The 16,258-nt window shown below is 44.9% G+C and overlaps 3 protein-coding genes across 12 annotated transcripts in view; 2 read left to right on the plus strand and 1 right to left on the minus strand.

Annotated features, from left to right (window-relative positions):
• The window catches only part of ZBTB25 (zinc finger and BTB domain containing 25), a 43,635-nt gene extending 31,840 nt beyond the window's left edge, over positions 1-11,795 (minus strand). For 2 of the 7 annotated variants that reach the window (XM_053601106.1, XM_053601105.1), the window contains exon 1: positions 11,608-11,792. The gene's annotated coding sequence lies outside the window, so the exon portion shown is untranslated. The other 5 variants (XM_053601104.1, XM_053601100.1, XM_053601099.1 and 2 more) reach the window with 4 other exon arrangements.
• A 107-nt stretch (positions 11,796-11,902) lies between these two features.
• ZBTB1 (zinc finger and BTB domain containing 1) overlaps positions 11,903-16,258 on the plus strand; it is a 29,082-nt gene continuing 24,726 nt past the window's right edge. For 2 of the 4 annotated variants that reach the window (XM_053601093.1, XM_053601085.1), the window contains exon 1: positions 12,705-12,872. The gene's annotated coding sequence lies outside the window, so the exon portion shown is untranslated. Of the gene's footprint in view, positions 11,996-12,056; positions 12,075-12,704; positions 12,873-16,258 lie in introns of those variants that run through there. The other 2 variants (XM_053601088.1, XM_053601092.1) reach the window with 2 other exon arrangements.
• Positions 12,738-16,258, plus strand: part of HSPA2 (heat shock protein family A (Hsp70) member 2) — a 37,260-nt gene continuing 33,739 nt past the window's right edge. The window contains exon 1 of the mRNA XM_053601095.1: positions 12,738-12,872. The gene's annotated coding sequence lies outside the window, so the exon portion shown is untranslated. The remainder of the gene's footprint in view (positions 12,873-16,258) is intronic.

The raw sequence follows: 16,258 nt of genomic DNA on the forward strand, positions 1-16,258 counted from the left end.
ACTCTGAGAGGCCAAGGTGGGTGTATTGCATGAGCTCAGGAGTTCGAGACCAGCCTGAGCAAGACCGAGACCCTGTCTCTAAAAATAGCTGAGCACTGTGGCATGTACCTGTAGTCACAGCTACTTAGGAGGCTGAGAAAAAAAAAACACCTGTATATTAGAAATTTTAGTATATGAAAAACATTAGAATCAATGAAATGGTTCAAATTGAAGTATCTTAAACTAGCCTTACAAATTGTCTCAAAAAAACTAAGCGCTCAGATCATAAACATTTTTACCAGTTCTTTCTATTCTACATTGTACATTAGTATAATAAACTATTGAACAATACAGCAATGAGAAATAGAACACTAATAAGGCACACATACAAAAATCTTACAGTTAATGGTCTACGAGTAATAAACTCTTCATTTACTCAACAAATATTTATTTATTTATTTAATTGATTTATTTTTGAGACAGAGTCTCACTTTTGCCCTTGGTAGAGTGCTGTGGCATCATAGCAACCTCAAACTCTTGTGCTTAAGCAATCTTCTTGCCTCAGCCTTCCAGGTAGCTGGGACTACAGACACCTGCCACAATGCCTGGCTTTCTTTTTTTTTTTTTTTTTGAGACAGAGTCTCACTTTTGCCCTGGGTAGAGTGCTATGGAGGCATAGTTTACAGCAACCTCAAACTCTTGGGCTTAAATGATTCTCTTGCCTCAGCCTCCCAAGTAGCTGGGACTATAGGCGCGGACCACAACGCCTGGCTATATTTTGGTTGTAGTTGTCATTGCTGTTTGGCAGGCCTGGGCCTGGTTCAACCCAGCAGCCCCAGTGTATGTGGCTGGTGCCCTAGCCGCTGAGCTACAGGTGCCGAGCCACACCCGGCTGTTTTTAGAGAGAGGGTCTCACTCTGACTCAGGCTGGTCTCAAACCTGTGAGCTCAGGCAATCCACCCACTTTGGTCTGGATTACAGGCATGAGCCACAGCAACCGGCCCATCAACAAATACTTTTAAAAAGAAATTTCAGAAAGAAAAAATATTCAAAAGCATGCATAGTAAAAGGCATGAAAACAGAAAAAAAAAAAAAAAAGACAGATGCTGTACTTAAGCTCTTAGGGAAGACAGAATATCAAATAGTACTTATAAGATGAAGCAAAAGCACTGAGTGTCAGGTGGCGCCTGTGGCTCAAGGAGTAGGGCGCTGGCCCCATATGCTGGAGGTGGCGGGTTCAAACCTGGCCCCAGCCAAAAACTACAAAAAAAAAAAAAGCACTGAGTGTCACAGAGCTGAGGGGAAGATAAAATACAGGTGACTGGGTGGAAAATACGTCATTTCAACTAGATTTACATGAACAGACTGAAAAAAATGGAATGAGTAAAATTAATGGGAAGGATATGAATATTAAGAAACAGAAGGATTCAGTTTGGCATAGAAAAAAACCAAAGTAAACAGAAGGAAGTAACTAGAGATGAGGTCGGTTTTCAGAGGGTACTGAATGTAAAAAGTACTACAGGTGTGTTGAAAGTGAGCTCCATTCAGTGTTTGAGTGAGAACAGCATGATCAGTTACTCTAGTATGTAGGAGGGAAAATAGTACCATGGTTAATGCTTGGACCCTGGAATCAGACAGCTTAAAATTACAGCTCTGTCATTTACTAGCTGTGTGGTCTTAACTAGACACAACTCTCTGGGTCTCTGTTTCACTTATAACGAATGGTTAAAGTCAGTATCTACCTTATAAATTGTTATATGGATTTAATAAGACAATGCATATAAGCACTGAGAAATAGTGGGGCACATAGTTCAATAAATCCCTGTTATCATCATCATCACCATCAGAAGGCCTGTGAGTCAGGACTGCTCAAGTAGAACCATACAGAATACATTACTAAGGGAAAGGCACGGAAAAAGAAGACTGGCTAGGAGCCTACTACAACATCCGAGTAATGGCAGTGGGAATGAGGAAGGATGCAACAAGCACATCAGACACAAAGCTCACATGACTTGGCCGCAGATTAGATGCAGTCAGACAGCAGAAGCTCAAGTCAAAGGTGAGACTCACAGAGTTCCAGCTTGGATAACTAGAGAAATTCATCCATTTCTTCAGATCACATTTGCAAAGTAATTAACATATGCAAGACACAAATATAAAAGCAGGGTCCCAGAAAACTAGAGAAGTGGCATAGAAACTGGCTTGGTAGGAAGGGTTTCACTTTTCCCACAGAGAGCTCAAGGTGTCTACCTCAGGACATCTGAGCAGAAATGTTCAGTGATCACAGTGGATCAATAAATAGGACTGGGCTCCAGAGAAAGCATGGCCGCTAAGGAAGCTGCAGATCAAAGGAAGACCTTTAGGCTGAAGGGAGCAGTCTGTCCCTGAGCGAAGCCGGAAGGGACTCCATCAAAAGTGTAAACGTAGCAGCTACCTGTGGAGAAAAGAGGTCTTTATTTTTCTGACAGTAGAAAAGAAATGAACTGAGGAGAAAGAACTTCAGAGTACTCTTAGATGGCACTGATTTATTTATTTATTTGTTTTTAGAGACAGAGTCTCACTTTATCGCCCTCAGTAGAGTGCTGTGGCATCACAGCTCACAGCAACCTCCAACTCCTGGGTTTAGGAGATTCTCTTGCCTCAGCCTCCTGAGTAGCTAGGACTACAGGCACCCACCACAATACCCGGCTATGTTTTGCTGCAGTTTGGCTAGGGCCAGGTTCGAACCCACCACCCTCAGTATATGGGGCCAGCACCCTACCCCCTGAGCCAGAGGTGCCACCCTAAATGGCAATGATTTATAATCTATGAAGTCAGTCCACACGTAAAGGGAAGAGGTGAGTTTAGGCAACCTTGAAAGAAACCTAGAGCACTGAGTTATAAGAGAACTTTCATATACACTAATTTTATTTCTTTCTGCTTCAGAGTAGGTAATTTCTACTAATCTCTTTTTCTTTTATTTATTTATTTATTTTTTTGAGACAGAGCCTCAAGCTGTCACCCTGGGTAGAGTGCCATAGCATTACAGCTCACAGCAACCTTCCAGCTCCTGGGCTCAAGTGATTCTCTTGCCTCCACCTCCCAAGTAGCTAGGACTACAGGGACCCACCACAACGCCTGGCTATTTATTGGTTGCAGCCGTCGTCGTTTGGCGGGTCCGGGCTGGATTCGAACTCACCAGCTCAGGTGCCACAGGCGCCGAGTCCTCTTTTTCTTTTTTGAGACAGTGTCTCACTCTGCTACCCAGGCTATAGTGCCCTGGCATCAGCCTAACTCACAGCAACTCAAACTCCTGGATTCAAGCAATCCTCCTGCCTCTGTTTCCTGAGTAGCTGGAACTATAGGCACCTGGCCAATGCTCAGCTAATTTTTCTGGTTTTAATAGAGAAGGGGTCTCGCTCTTGCTCAGGCTGGTCTCTAACTCCTGAACTCAAGCAATCCACCCACCGTGGCCTCCCACAGTGCTAGGATTATAGGTGTGAGTCACAGCATCTGGCCTCTATTAATCTGTCTTCAAATTCACTAATTCTTCTATCATTTCTAATCTGTTAAACCCATCCAGGGAGATGTTTTGTTTCAGATATTATATTTTCAGGTCTAAAATATTCATTTGTTTCTTTTTCAAAGTTTCCATTTCTCTGCTAAGATTTCCTATTTGTTCATATATACAATTTTATTTTGGTTTATATCTTTGAGCGTACTTACTATAACTGCTTTAAATTTTCTCTTCTATATCCAACAAAGGTTGGATTTTTGGGGGTCAATCTCCACCTATTAGGGTAATGGTTTCCTGTCTAGTCATTTCAGATTATATCTAGACGCTGTAACTAATAAAGTTGACTCTAGATTCTATAATATTTGTTCTAAGGGTGTTGATGTTTTTGTTTTTGCTGACAAGTAACTTGACTTAAATGCCAAGTTCTGCCTCTCCTATGCTGGAGAGCAGCTAAAATCTCTGTTCTTTTTTTAATCCTTAATTGTGCTTTTTGGAGGCTGCTCCATATATTACAGATCAGGAGTTTGCAAGATATTCAAGCAGAATTTATAGACAGTATTTGGAGTTATTTCACCCCAACATCCTTTCTAAGAAATCCTCATTTTTTTGTTTTTTTTTTGAGACAGAGTCTCACTATGTCGCCCTCAGTAAAGTCGTGGCATCACAGCTCACAGCAACCTCAAACTCTTCTTAACCGATTCTCTCGCCGCAGCCTCCCAAGTGGCTGGAACTATAGGTGCCTGCCACAGTGCCCGGCTATTTTTGGTTGCAGTTGTCATTGTTCTTTAGCAGGCCCAGGCCAGGCTCAAACCTGCCAGCTTCGGGGTATCTGGCCGGCGCCCTGCTCACTGAGTTACAGGCACCAAACCCTCAAATGTAATTTTTATTTATTTATTCTTTATTTTTATTTATTTTTTTTGTAATTTAAAAAAATTTTTTTTCAAGTTTATGGTTTTTATCAGCAGAATTGTCCCAATAGGAAATACTCAACCATTGTCCTTTACCAGCAGTTCTAAAAAGTTTTGGTCTCAAGATCCAGTTATGCTCTTAAATAATCATTAAAGACCATAAAAAGATGTTTGCATCAATAATATTAATCAATATTTACCATGTTAGAAATTTAAGTGAGAAATATAATTTAAAATGGCAATAATGAAGCTGGGCACAGTGGCTCACACCTGTAATCATAGGGAGGCCAAGGCAGGTGGAATTTAAGACCAGCCTGAGCAAGAACAAGACTTCGTCTCTAGGCGGCGCCTGTGGCTCAAAGGAGTAGGGCGCCAGCCCCATATGCCAGAGGAGGCAGGTTTAAACCCAGCCCCAGCCAAAAACTGCAAAAAAAAAAAAGAAAAGACTTGGTCTCTACAAAAAATAAAAAAAATTAGTGGGTGTGGTGCCTGTAGTCCCAGCTACTTAGGAGGCTGAGGCAGGATTGCTCGAGCCTAAGAATTTGAGGTTGCAGTGAACCATGATGATAATACTGTACTCTAGCTATAGCAACAGAGCAATACCATTTCCAAAAAATAAAAATAAAAAAAAGAGCTGGATTCATTTACTTTTGTATTCAATATGTTCTTGTATTCAATCTTCTTGTATGTTCTTTTTTTTTATCCTTAATTGTGCTTTTTGGAGGCTGCTCCATATATTACAGATCAGGAGTTCTTATATGATATTTTATTCAAGAATGTTGAGAGTTTATTCTTATAAAAGGGTGATTCTTGGCTCGGCACCTGTGGCTCAAGACGCTAAGGCGCCAGCCACATACGCTTGAGCTGGTGGGTTCGAATCCAGCCCGGGCCCACCAAACAACAATGACAGCTGCGACCAAAAAAAATAGCCGGGGGTTGTGGCAGGTGCCTATAGTCCCAGCTACTTGGGAAGTGGAGGCAGGAGAATTGCTTGAGCCCAGGAGTTGGAGGTTGCTGTGAGCTGTGACGCCCCTACCCAGGGCGACAGCTTGAGGCTCTAGCGCAAAAAAAAAACAAAACAAAAAGATTCTTATGGACCCACTGAAACCTCCAGTGGGTCCCTGGACCACACTTTGACCCACTGCCCTACATCAGCTTTTTTTCCTACTCCTATGAGATAGAAGAGGAAGTATTATTAACTCTATTTTATGGTTGAGGAACCACAGGCTCGTAAGGTAGGAAAGGTACCCCAAATATAACAACTAGCTATTAAATGATGCTGGCAATACTTCAAGTCTGACTTTAAACCCTTTCTTCAAAACCCCCATCTAGAACTTTCAACATAATAGTGATGGCAAGAATTGCTAACATATTAAGTCAGATATAGGGGTAAAGTTTCAATGAAACATTTAGATCTGTTTTTAAAAACCTGAATATACATAATAGGCTCAAGTGTTTGCTTTCATAATAAAAGGCAACTTTGATGTTTTAAGGCAACATATCTCAAATCAATAGCTCCCATCCACTGCAAAGTTAAAAGAACATTTTCTAATACAACCTACTTCGCAAATTATTAGGTAGGATTTTTATATAGTCTTTGCTCATTCTTTTTTGCCATCCTTTTTATTTTCTTTATTATGTGAACCAAAGTTCCCCCAAACATTCTTTTTTTTTTTTTTTGAGACAGAGTCTCACTTTGTCACCTTCAGTAGAGTGCCAGTTTGAGCTCAAGCTCAAACTCTTGGGCTCAAGCAATCTTCTTGCCTCAGCCTCCTGAGTAGCTGGGACTACAGGTGCCTGCCACAACACCTGACTATTTTTAGTGATGGGTTCTCACCCTTGCTCAGGCTAGTCTTGAACTCCTAAGCTCAAGCAATCTACCTTCCTCGGCCTTCCAAAGTGAGCCACCTCACCCAGCCTCCCTCAAGCATTCTTAAAAGTTACATTTAAAAATTTTTGGTGGAAATTTTAAGATGCAAGAAAAGTTATAGGAAAAGAATTTATCGTTTTGGTATATTTACAAATACTAGACCCAAAATGTAAGAGTGCTACATTTAAAAAACTTTTATCTGGCACGGTGGCTCACACCTGTAATCCCAGCACTTGGGGAGGCCAAGGCACAAAGATTCCTTGAGTTCAGAACCAGCCTTAGCAAGAGGGAGACCCCCTTCTCTACTAAAAACAGAAAAACTAGCCAGGTGTGGTGGTACACGCCTGTAGTCCAGCTACTTGGGAGGATGAGGTAAGAGGATCACTTGAACCCAAGAGCTTGAGGTTGCTGTGAGCTGTGACAATGCCATGGCCTGTACCCAGGGTGACAGACTGAGACTCTGTCTCAAAGAAATTATCAGTTATCAAAGTGAGATCTATATTGTAATAGGTTTAGCATTGATATTTAAGAGTCTACAAAAACCTTTGCTTTCTAGATTGTAGTAACTCTGGATTAGTTCAAGCTAAGTAAAATGGAACAACTTTCTATGTATTTATTTTTATTTTTTTTTGAGAAGGCTAGAAATACTAAGGCAAAAACAAAATATTCCAAGTGTCATGTGATGAAAGACTTTATATAGTAAATTTTTTTGTCTTTTTGAGAGACAGGGTGCTCACTTTGTCACCTAGGACAGTGTAGTCACAGCTCACTGTAACTTCAAACTCCTGGCTTCGCTAATTTTGTGGTGAGTTTTTTGTTTGTTTTTTTGGTTTATTTGAAACAAGAGTCTCACTCTGTTGCCCCAGGCTAGAGTGCCATGCTGTCAATCTAGCTTACAGTAACTTCAAACACCAGGGCTCAAGAATCCTCCTGCCTTAGCTTCCTGAGTAGGTGTGACTACAGGCAACCACTGCAAAGCCTGGTTATTGTTTTTTATATTTTTAGTAGAGACAGGATCTCACTCTTGCTCAGGCTGGTTTTGCTTTTGCTCAGGTGGTCTTAAACTCCTGAGCTCAACAGATCCTCCAGTGTGGGCCTCCTAGAGTGCTAGGATTACAGGCATGAGCCACCTCACCTGGCCTGTTTTGTTTGTTTTTCAAAGAGACAGGGTCTTATTAAGCTGTCCAAGCTGGTTTTGAACTCCTGGACTCAAGCAATCCTCCTACCTTGCACCTTCAAAAAAGGCTAGGATTACAGGCATGAGTCAAGGTGCCTGGCCACTTTAACTTTTTCATGGCACTTTCAGATGATTGTGAAGCTGTGACATTTAATTTCCTATAGAACAAAAAGAATGGAGAAGTTATTTTATCCTAGAACAGAGGCTCTCATCACTGTAAAACTTTCTATGCAGAGCTATACTGATGTCTGAGCCCCACCCCAGACCAACACAAACAGAACTGGTAGGGGTAAGGCACAGATTCTTTTTTAAGAAAGCTCCTCAGGTAGTTCTAACATGACACCTGAATTAAGAACCACTGCCTCAGAAAAACAGGGACCAAGGAAACCCAAGAGACTATTTCATACTCTAAAAGTACTTTGATACTACAAAAATCTTCTTTAATTTCTAGATTATAGTAACTCTGGATTCGTTCAAAATAAGATGGAACAACTTTATACTAGTATCTACGAAAGAAACTTCACAAGGATTCAAAGTGTGGGAATTTATTAAACTAAATAAAAAAAAAAGTAACCGTATTTCCAATTATAACTTTAAATTAAAAAATTGGCCAGATTAAGAAAACTGTGGCTCGGTGCCTGTAGCTCAAGCGACTAAGGTGCCAGCCACATACACCAAAGCTGGTGGGTTCGAATCCAGGGAGGCTGAGGCAGGTGGACTGCCAAACAACAATGACAAATACAACCAAAAAATAGCTGGGCATTGTGGCGGGTGCCTATAGTCCCAGCTACTTGGGAGGCAGAGGCAAGAGAATCACTTAAGCCCAGGAGCTGGAGGTTGCTGTGAGCTGTGATGCCACAGCACTCTACCCAGGGTGACAGTTTGAGGCTCTGTCTCAAAAAAAAAAAAAGAAAGAAAGAAAAGAAAAAGAAGGAAAGAAACAAAATTGTTGCTATACTAGCAGAGTAGGCACAGGTGGGAAGGTGGAGGAACACACCATTTTCAGACTTCTTAATAGTACTTAAGAAAAAGAAATATTTACCTTCTTACTCTGTTATACCTACTTTTATAATATCCAAAAGTGATATAGAAATTCCAAATACTGAAAATACTATTTGAGGTAAAAATTCTAGACATCTGCCTATGAAAATCTGAGACTGTTAGAGAAGAGAGAATGAAGTAGTGGTAAATGATACAGGAAAAGCAATTATGCTCTAGAAACCTTTAACAGAACAGAGAAACGTTCTGGGGGCCTCCCGCCTATTGTCAGACACAAGCAACAACCAAGCTTCTCTAGCCCCTATCTAAACATTACATTGTGGGATGCCTGATAAAGCCAGGCAAACAAGAATGCTAACAACACTGGGAGCAAACTGTTAATCCTTAAAAGAAAAAATCAGAACCCTGTGAAGGAAAGGAAAAAAATTTTCTCAGTCCAGTAAAAAGAAATAAAGACTGTATCTCTGAAAGAAAAATATTTAAAGTACAAAAGACAGGCCTAGGACAGTGGCTATAATCCTAGCACTCCAGGAGGCTGAGGCAGGTGGATAGCTTGAGCTTATGAGTTCAAGACCAGCCTGAGCAAAAAGCGAGACCCCTGTCTCTACTAAAAAATAGAAAAAACTCAGGCAAGAGGATTGCTTGAGCCCAAGAGTTTGAGGTTGCTGTGAACTATGATGCCATAGCACTCTATGCAGGATGACAGCTTGAGACTCTGTCTCAAAAAAAAAAAAAAAAGCAATATCCCTCTGTTCCTAGGGAGAATAATACTGTTCTGGTTATTTTCAGTAGCATTATAATTGGTAAATACAACAGGAAAGGTCTTGTGCTAAGTGCTCTATATACATTACCTTTTTCAATCCTCACTGCGACTAATATATATTATTTTCATTTTCATTTTACAGATGAAGAAAAAAACCTAGACTTAGGACACACAACTGGCAAACGGAGATCAGTTCTATTACCACAGCCAATGCTGGTAACTATGAACTGGTGCAGTACACTATTTTTCTTAATTTTCTCTTATCAAAAGTCTGAAATTCAAATGCTATTTTAGAATAAATAAGCAGAAAGGGGGCACAGGAAGTGGTGTAGAAGTACTTTGTAATTCATCAAGATAAGGGCACGTGCAATGCTTTTTTTAAAACAAGGGAAAAATCTGCAATAATATAAAACCTCTTAACTTTTCTGGCCGATATTGCTGAAATGAACAAGCTGGTCAAGCACCACTTACAGACCATGGTAAATAAATCACTTTGGTTCAGTGGTGGGGAAGAGCATTACACAACACTTCCCAGAACAACCCTGGCCAAGATATTTTATGGCCAAAGCTTTTGGGCCCCTCCTCCCCAGCTAGACTGCCTGGCTCCTTCGCATTCCCCTTAGGAGATAGGGTGGAAGTACACGGCTCCACTTTCTAAGGCACAGAGGGCAGCTGAAAGTCCTGCTTGGCCTCTCTGGGCAACCACAGGCGCCAATAAATCAGCCACAGGCAATTCTCTCATCCCCTTCTCTTCCTGAAGTGGGTGCAAGATACAATGCAAAAGAGCACTGACCGGATTTAAGAGATAAGCCATCTAGATTTAAAATTCCCTGCAAGCAACTACAACACCACAGCCAGGTAAATCACTCTGAGCCTGTTTCCTTAGGCATGTAACATGGAGACAGTACTGTCTCCTTTTGGGTCACTGCCCTTGAATTTTGGCTAAGAATTCAAAATTCATCTATAAAAGCAACTAGTATGGGATTTGGCCTTTGTCAGGTACCAACTTGAGTAGACTCCATCTCCACTACATCCAAATAAGACACTCAGGGTAGGACTGGGTAAAAAAAAAAAGTGTACTAGATTAGGTGGGGCTCCTCGCCATTAAAATCAACCTATTTCATTTCATGTCCTATCCCATCAGTTTTCTGCTCCCTATTAAGGAGCTGATGTCTGATAATGGATTCATGGTTTGCCCTTAACTAAAACATACCCAAATTGCTAAAGAGAACTTTTATGTCTTAAGAAAGGAATCAATGCTGTAACTGTTAGTTTTCCTTTTAGAGAATAGGAGTAAACTTGGGGGGCAAGATGGGCTTTTAGCTCAAAGGCAATCATGGGCAGCCTATCCCACTTAGAAATAGTGCCAGTTCAACTATTCCAGAGCCATCACACACTGGCCAAGGCTGATTTCTCAATAACCTAAACCAAGCCACCTCTGGTGGATACATTCTCTACAGTGAGTGGGTTAAGCTGGCAAAAGAGTCCTTGCATGGTGGAAAGGGCAGTGACCAAGGTGTCTGGATGGAGCCTGGGAGTCTAGTTATCTGGAGGAATCAACCTATGACTGTGCTTTAGGCCTGGTGTCTTCTTTGTAAAAGGAGAGGGATGAAATGGATTCTCTATAAGGCACCTGATTCTTGTCTGTAAAATCTGAGACTCCAAAGTGTACTTCACACTTAACAGAATCCTGTGAGAGAATCAATAGCTCTATCAGAAAGACTTGAGCCTCTGGAGAAATAATGCCAAATTTAATCCCTTGGAATGACAGGGGCATTAATTTATGAAACACGTTGCTACCGGTAGGTTCCACTGCGCTCCACACCAGGTAACTGGTAACAGTTTGAGGTTTCCAAATTATGAGCGCTAGGGAAGGTAGTGATAACACGAAGTAAGCTTCAAAAAGAAAACTTGCGTTTGTTTAGAAGGAGATAAAAAATTGGGGGGTGGCTTCCTGCCCTAAAAACTGGGTATTACAAACTGGGAGGGGGGACAGTGGCCGCAGCGTTCTCACATCTGTTGATTAGCCCCTTTGCAAGAGGGGTCGGTTCGGCCGCCCGGGAAATGCCGCAGTCCTGTCAGGGTTTCCTGCCCTGGGTTGCACCCAGGTCTGCAGGAGAGGGCTCTATGCCTTTATGGCGCCCGCCGTGGGCCATCCCCTCCAGCGTGAGGCCCCCGCGGCCGCCCTAGAAGGCAGCGAAGGGGTGGCTCCGGGCATCCTAGACCCAGCGCTCACTCGCGGTTGCCATTTTCCTCCTGTGCCCTGACATCTCGAACGGACCAAAAACACCCCACCTCCCCAGCTACTTGCATCTGTCTCGCGACCGGTGCAGCTGCAGGCCACCGCCCTCGGCGGCTCGCGGCGGGAGGGACTGAGCCCGGAGCAGCCCACAGGGGCTGGGCCGCGTCGCTTACCCAGACGCCGCCGCGGCGGCCGGCCGGCTCCTCCGCGCAGGAGGGGCGGGCTCCCGTGCCGCGCAAGGCTCGCGGCAGCTGGAGCTCACGCACCCCGCGGCCCGCTCTCGCGCGGCTTTCTGCGCCGGTCGCCCAGCTATAGTCCCACGTGACTGCGAGCCTGGTAGCTAAGGAGCCAGGGGCGTTGGGGCCAGGGTGTGCGTGCTTGCGTGCGTACGTGCGTGCCCGCCCGCCCGTCCGACTCAGTGGCCGGGCGGGGGTCGGCTGGCGCTTCGGGCGCTGCTGTCGCCACAGTCCCCAGTCGTGACTCTGTTGGCGGAAGCGTGGGGCTAAGTCTGAGCGTCACAGGCTACCCACACAACCGCGTGACCCCGGGACTTTCCTGCGGGTGTGCAAAAGCACGGGCACCTCCTCTGTTCTGGGGTGGGGGTGGGAAAGGATGCGCCCGCGTGTTCGCCTGGGAAGGGGTGAGCGCGCGGGGTCAGGGAGGCCAAGCCGCTGGAATCTGGGAGGGAAGACAGGCTGGGCGAGGTGGGGCATGGCGGGGGAAGTGACTCAGGGCAAAAGGCGGACAGGCCCGCCGAAGGCAGATTTGGGGGAGCGTGCGGAATGGGCGACCCTTAGCGGAAGGGACTCCGAGGTGCCAGAGTCCCCAGAACACCTGGGGCATATCGCGAGGGAGGGTCCTGCGGGTTAGGGATCTGACATCTGGACGGAATGGGAAAGCAGCATACTGCCTTTGGGGAGTCGGGAGGGGCCCAGTCCCATCCAGCTGTGCAAACAGGAGGAGGAGGAGGAGGTCCCAAGCCTACCCTTGGGAGAGGGGCGAGAGGGGTGGTCAAGCCGCCACCACGCCAGCCCCCGCGGTACGGGTTGCGCCATCCTCCTCGGAGGCCGGCACAGAAACTTGTTGCAACAAACAGGCGACCGCGGGTGCCCCTAGCAGCCAGCGACGGAGTGGGTGGGCGGGCGAGAGGGAGGGGAAGGCTGGCGGACGCCGCAGCGAACTGGTGGGCAGACCCGGAGTCGCCGCGTAAGCGGGGCCGGCTCAGTGCGGTGCGGCAGGCGCGGCTGTGCGGCAGCGGAAGTCCTTTGTTGCAGCACAGTCCCTGGCAGAACCAGAGCCTTTCCGCGCAACCCAGCCCGCTCGCCGCGCGCCGCCGCCGCCACTGCAGCTCGCGGCCCCTTGCCTGCGCCCGCTTTCCCGCGGTTGATTTGTCTTAAACTCCCTAAAATCTCCGCAGCCCTGGTTCCTGCTGCGAACGGTGAGTATTTGTCAGTTGTGGGGCTATTTGCGCAACTTTGGTTCGGGCGGGAGGGCAACGGGCCGTGGGCCTGGCAGTGCGGGGCCAGAGCGGCCCCGACCGGTGCGGCGAGCTGGAGCGTGGCGGACGCGCTGTGAAGATTCGGCGACGGGCGCCTGCCAGGCCGCCTCTTGATGCCGACGCGCCAGTCCCGGGCGTGGGGCCTCCCTAGGTCTGAGGCGAAGCCCGGCGGAGACTAGTTTCCAAATTAGTTACCTTCTTTTCCCTTTCTTTTTCTGCCTTAATTTTTTTTGGGGGGGAGGGGAGGTGCAGACGGGAGGCGGGAGGACGCGGTTGATTGACGTGCCCAGCGCCCGCTTCTCTCAACTTACAGCTGCGGCTCAGTGGCGGGTGGGAGGGGAAGTGTCCCGGAGCCCGAGGCCGCAGACTTGGGCGCGCTCCGAGGGAGGAGGCGTAGGAGCCGAGCAGATTCTTGCTACGCTCTTTCCCACCCTCCCTCGCCTGCACACACGCTTTATGTTCAGTAAAAAGTGGAAGATCTGGGATTTGGGAATTTCCCGTGGAAAGGATCTTCTCTTCCCTGGGAAAGAAGTGCTTTCGCTTCTAGTGATGGGCGCCTAACTAGAAGTTCTGTTAGTGTGTGGTGATCGTGTTGGACGCAGATCGAGAGTCGTTACCGCTGAAATATGTAGGCATGCGTCTGAGTTCAGCCACCGCTCCCGGTCTCCTTTTCTACCTAAGCAACGTGTGCGTGATCTGAAGGGTTGACATGACATTTTCTAAATTGGGCGCGTCAGGAAGAGGTTGATGAAGAGGTTTTCTGGGGATGGGGTATTTGTACGTGTGTAAAAATGTTCCTGCGTCTAGTTTCAGCGTGGTAGGTGCATGCAGATTCTCCATTGGTCTAAGTGCACTTCTTCCATACAGTATGTATAAGGTCAGAAACAGTTTTCCTTTTGACACGCGAGCCAAAGGAGTGACAGGAGGCTTTTACATGCAAACTTAGAATCAGCTTTTTTGTTTGACTGCTAGTTCGTTTGTGGGGCTGCTTCTTTTTTTTTTTTTTTTTTAATCCTGTCTTGCTCTGTCGTCTTCTGTAGAGTGCAGTGGCTTTACCACAACTTAAACTCCTGGTTCAAGTGATCGTCTTGCCTTAGCCGCTGGAGTAGCTGGGACTACAGGCACCCGCCACCACCCAGCTAGTTTTTCTATTTTTGGTAGAGATGGGGTCTCCCTCTTGCTCAGGCTGGTCTGGAAGTCCTGAGCTCAAACTATCCTCCAACCTCGGCCTCAGAGTGCTAGGATTACTAAAGGGTGAGCTTCCGTGCTGGGCAGTTTTGGGGGCTGATGTTGGAGACATTCTGAAACAGTGAAGGATGCAGTTCTCAGAACTTACAAGTAGTTATGGTTGTTTTTTAAATTAGGTTCTGTGGAATTTTGTTAATGCAAATGGATGTGATCTGGAGAAATGGGGGGATTGAGATAGAAAAAGATGAAGCTTGATGACTGCCTTCATTTGCTCAGAACCTCAAAACTGGCCCAGTGGCTAGGGCACCAGCCACATACACCAGAGCTGGTAGGTTCCAATCCAGCTGAGGGCTGCCAAACAACAATGACAACTACAGTCACAAAATAGCTGGGCCTTGTGGCGGGCGCCTGTAGTCCCAGCTACTTGGGAGGCTGAGGCAAGAGAAACCCTTAAGCCCAAAAGTTGGAGGTTGCTGTGAGCTATGACGCCATAGCACTCTACCCAGGGCAACAGAGTGAGACTCTGTCTCAAAAAAAAAAAAAAAAAAAAGAACCTTAGAAGTTTTGAATCACTTGCTGGATCTCTAAAGAAAAGTCTCAATAAAAACTGGATGGCTTTGGAAGCTAGATGCGAGCTGCTGCTTAAAGAAACAGGAAGCTGAAACATAGCAGAGGTAAAATGCTTTCCCAAAGGTTAATAAACACTGTGGTAGAGCCTTCAGTTAATGTCTTATATTCTTTTTTTCTTTCTTTTTTTTTTTTTTGAGGCAGAGTCTCACAATGTTGCCCTTGGTAGAGTTCTGTGGCGTCACAGCTCACAGCAACCTCAAATTCTTGGGCTTACAATAAGACCACATTTTCATGGTATGGAACAACTGAGGTTGAGCAGTCTTTCTTGAAGCCTTTCTATTCTTCCCACACTAATATGATGGCCTGTGGGGAGGCATGTGGTAAGGAGGGAGGCTGGTGCATCATTGTCAGAAAAGAGAATGCCAGTACTTTAACCAGGACCTCAGTAGGCCATGAGGACAGTCACAGCCATTTGCTTTTGACCTTATGTTTTGATTGCACTTTAACACTGCTAAATTTTTGTACTGTTTCCTCATTCTTTTCTGCTGGGCTAAGCCTCTCTCCATGTTCTTTGCAGCACCATTTTCCTTTCTAATGTGCAGGAGAAAAGAAGTGCCTGCTTTCAGGCCTGCCCTTCTCTAGCCAGGAAAAGCACTAAGCTTTTGCCATGAACCTTCTGGCCCAAAAAGGAGGAAGCTATTTGGGGTAGAAATGCAAAACATTTTCTATAGATTTTTATTTTTAAGCTATAATCTGTCTTCCAAAATAATCGAGGTATATTTGAGAAACATCTGCTTTAAGAGGTCACTTTAGTTTCGATAGAATGTTTACTCCTGACATTTTCTTGTGTTAGTATCTCATATGATAAAATAGTGAAATGACTTTGTTCTCATGTTCGTGAGAGCCAAATTTAAAGATACATGTCATTTTTTTCTTAAAAGGGAAATACTTTTTTATTATAAATTGAATGCTCTTTGTGAAAATTCAGCCTATGCTGCTGTATATAAAATACAAAAATGAAAGTCATTCTAACTCCCACTCCTCAGAGATAATCACTATGAACAGTCAATTCCTTGTTTAAAATAAGAGAAAGCAACATTTGACCATAGCTGAGCTGCTGTGTGTGCTTCGCTGTGCCAGGGGATGGCCTATGGTGATTGATGGGCTCATGTTTTTTGTTCACTACTCAGGTTGGTGAGAATTGCCAGGTAGAGGAAAGGGGAGTGTTCTGCATTGGGCTGATTTAAAATTGTGTGATTAACTAACAGACTCAAGAGTTTAAATATAACTGGGTTGCTATTTTAGGTTTGTCCTTACAAAGTACGTGTACTTATTGTATCTTGGTGGGCTAGTTCTCAAGTTGTTAATGTTATAATGTTGTCCCACCTCTGATCAATTGATTTATAGGGGCTAAACTCATTAAAACAACACTCTCAAATTTGTGTAGAGTTTCATAATTTATAGTGAGGACGGAATGGGTTTACTTGCCATGAAAATCGCTGCCAAGATATCCCTATGCTGATACAGAACTGAAATTCCAAAGACTGCTTGGTGAACATATGGAAAGC

Source organism: Nycticebus coucang, chromosome 9, assembly GCF_027406575.1.
Source record: "Nycticebus coucang isolate mNycCou1 chromosome 9, mNycCou1.pri, whole genome shotgun sequence".
Taxonomy (NCBI): domain Eukaryota; kingdom Metazoa; phylum Chordata; class Mammalia; order Primates; family Lorisidae; genus Nycticebus; species Nycticebus coucang.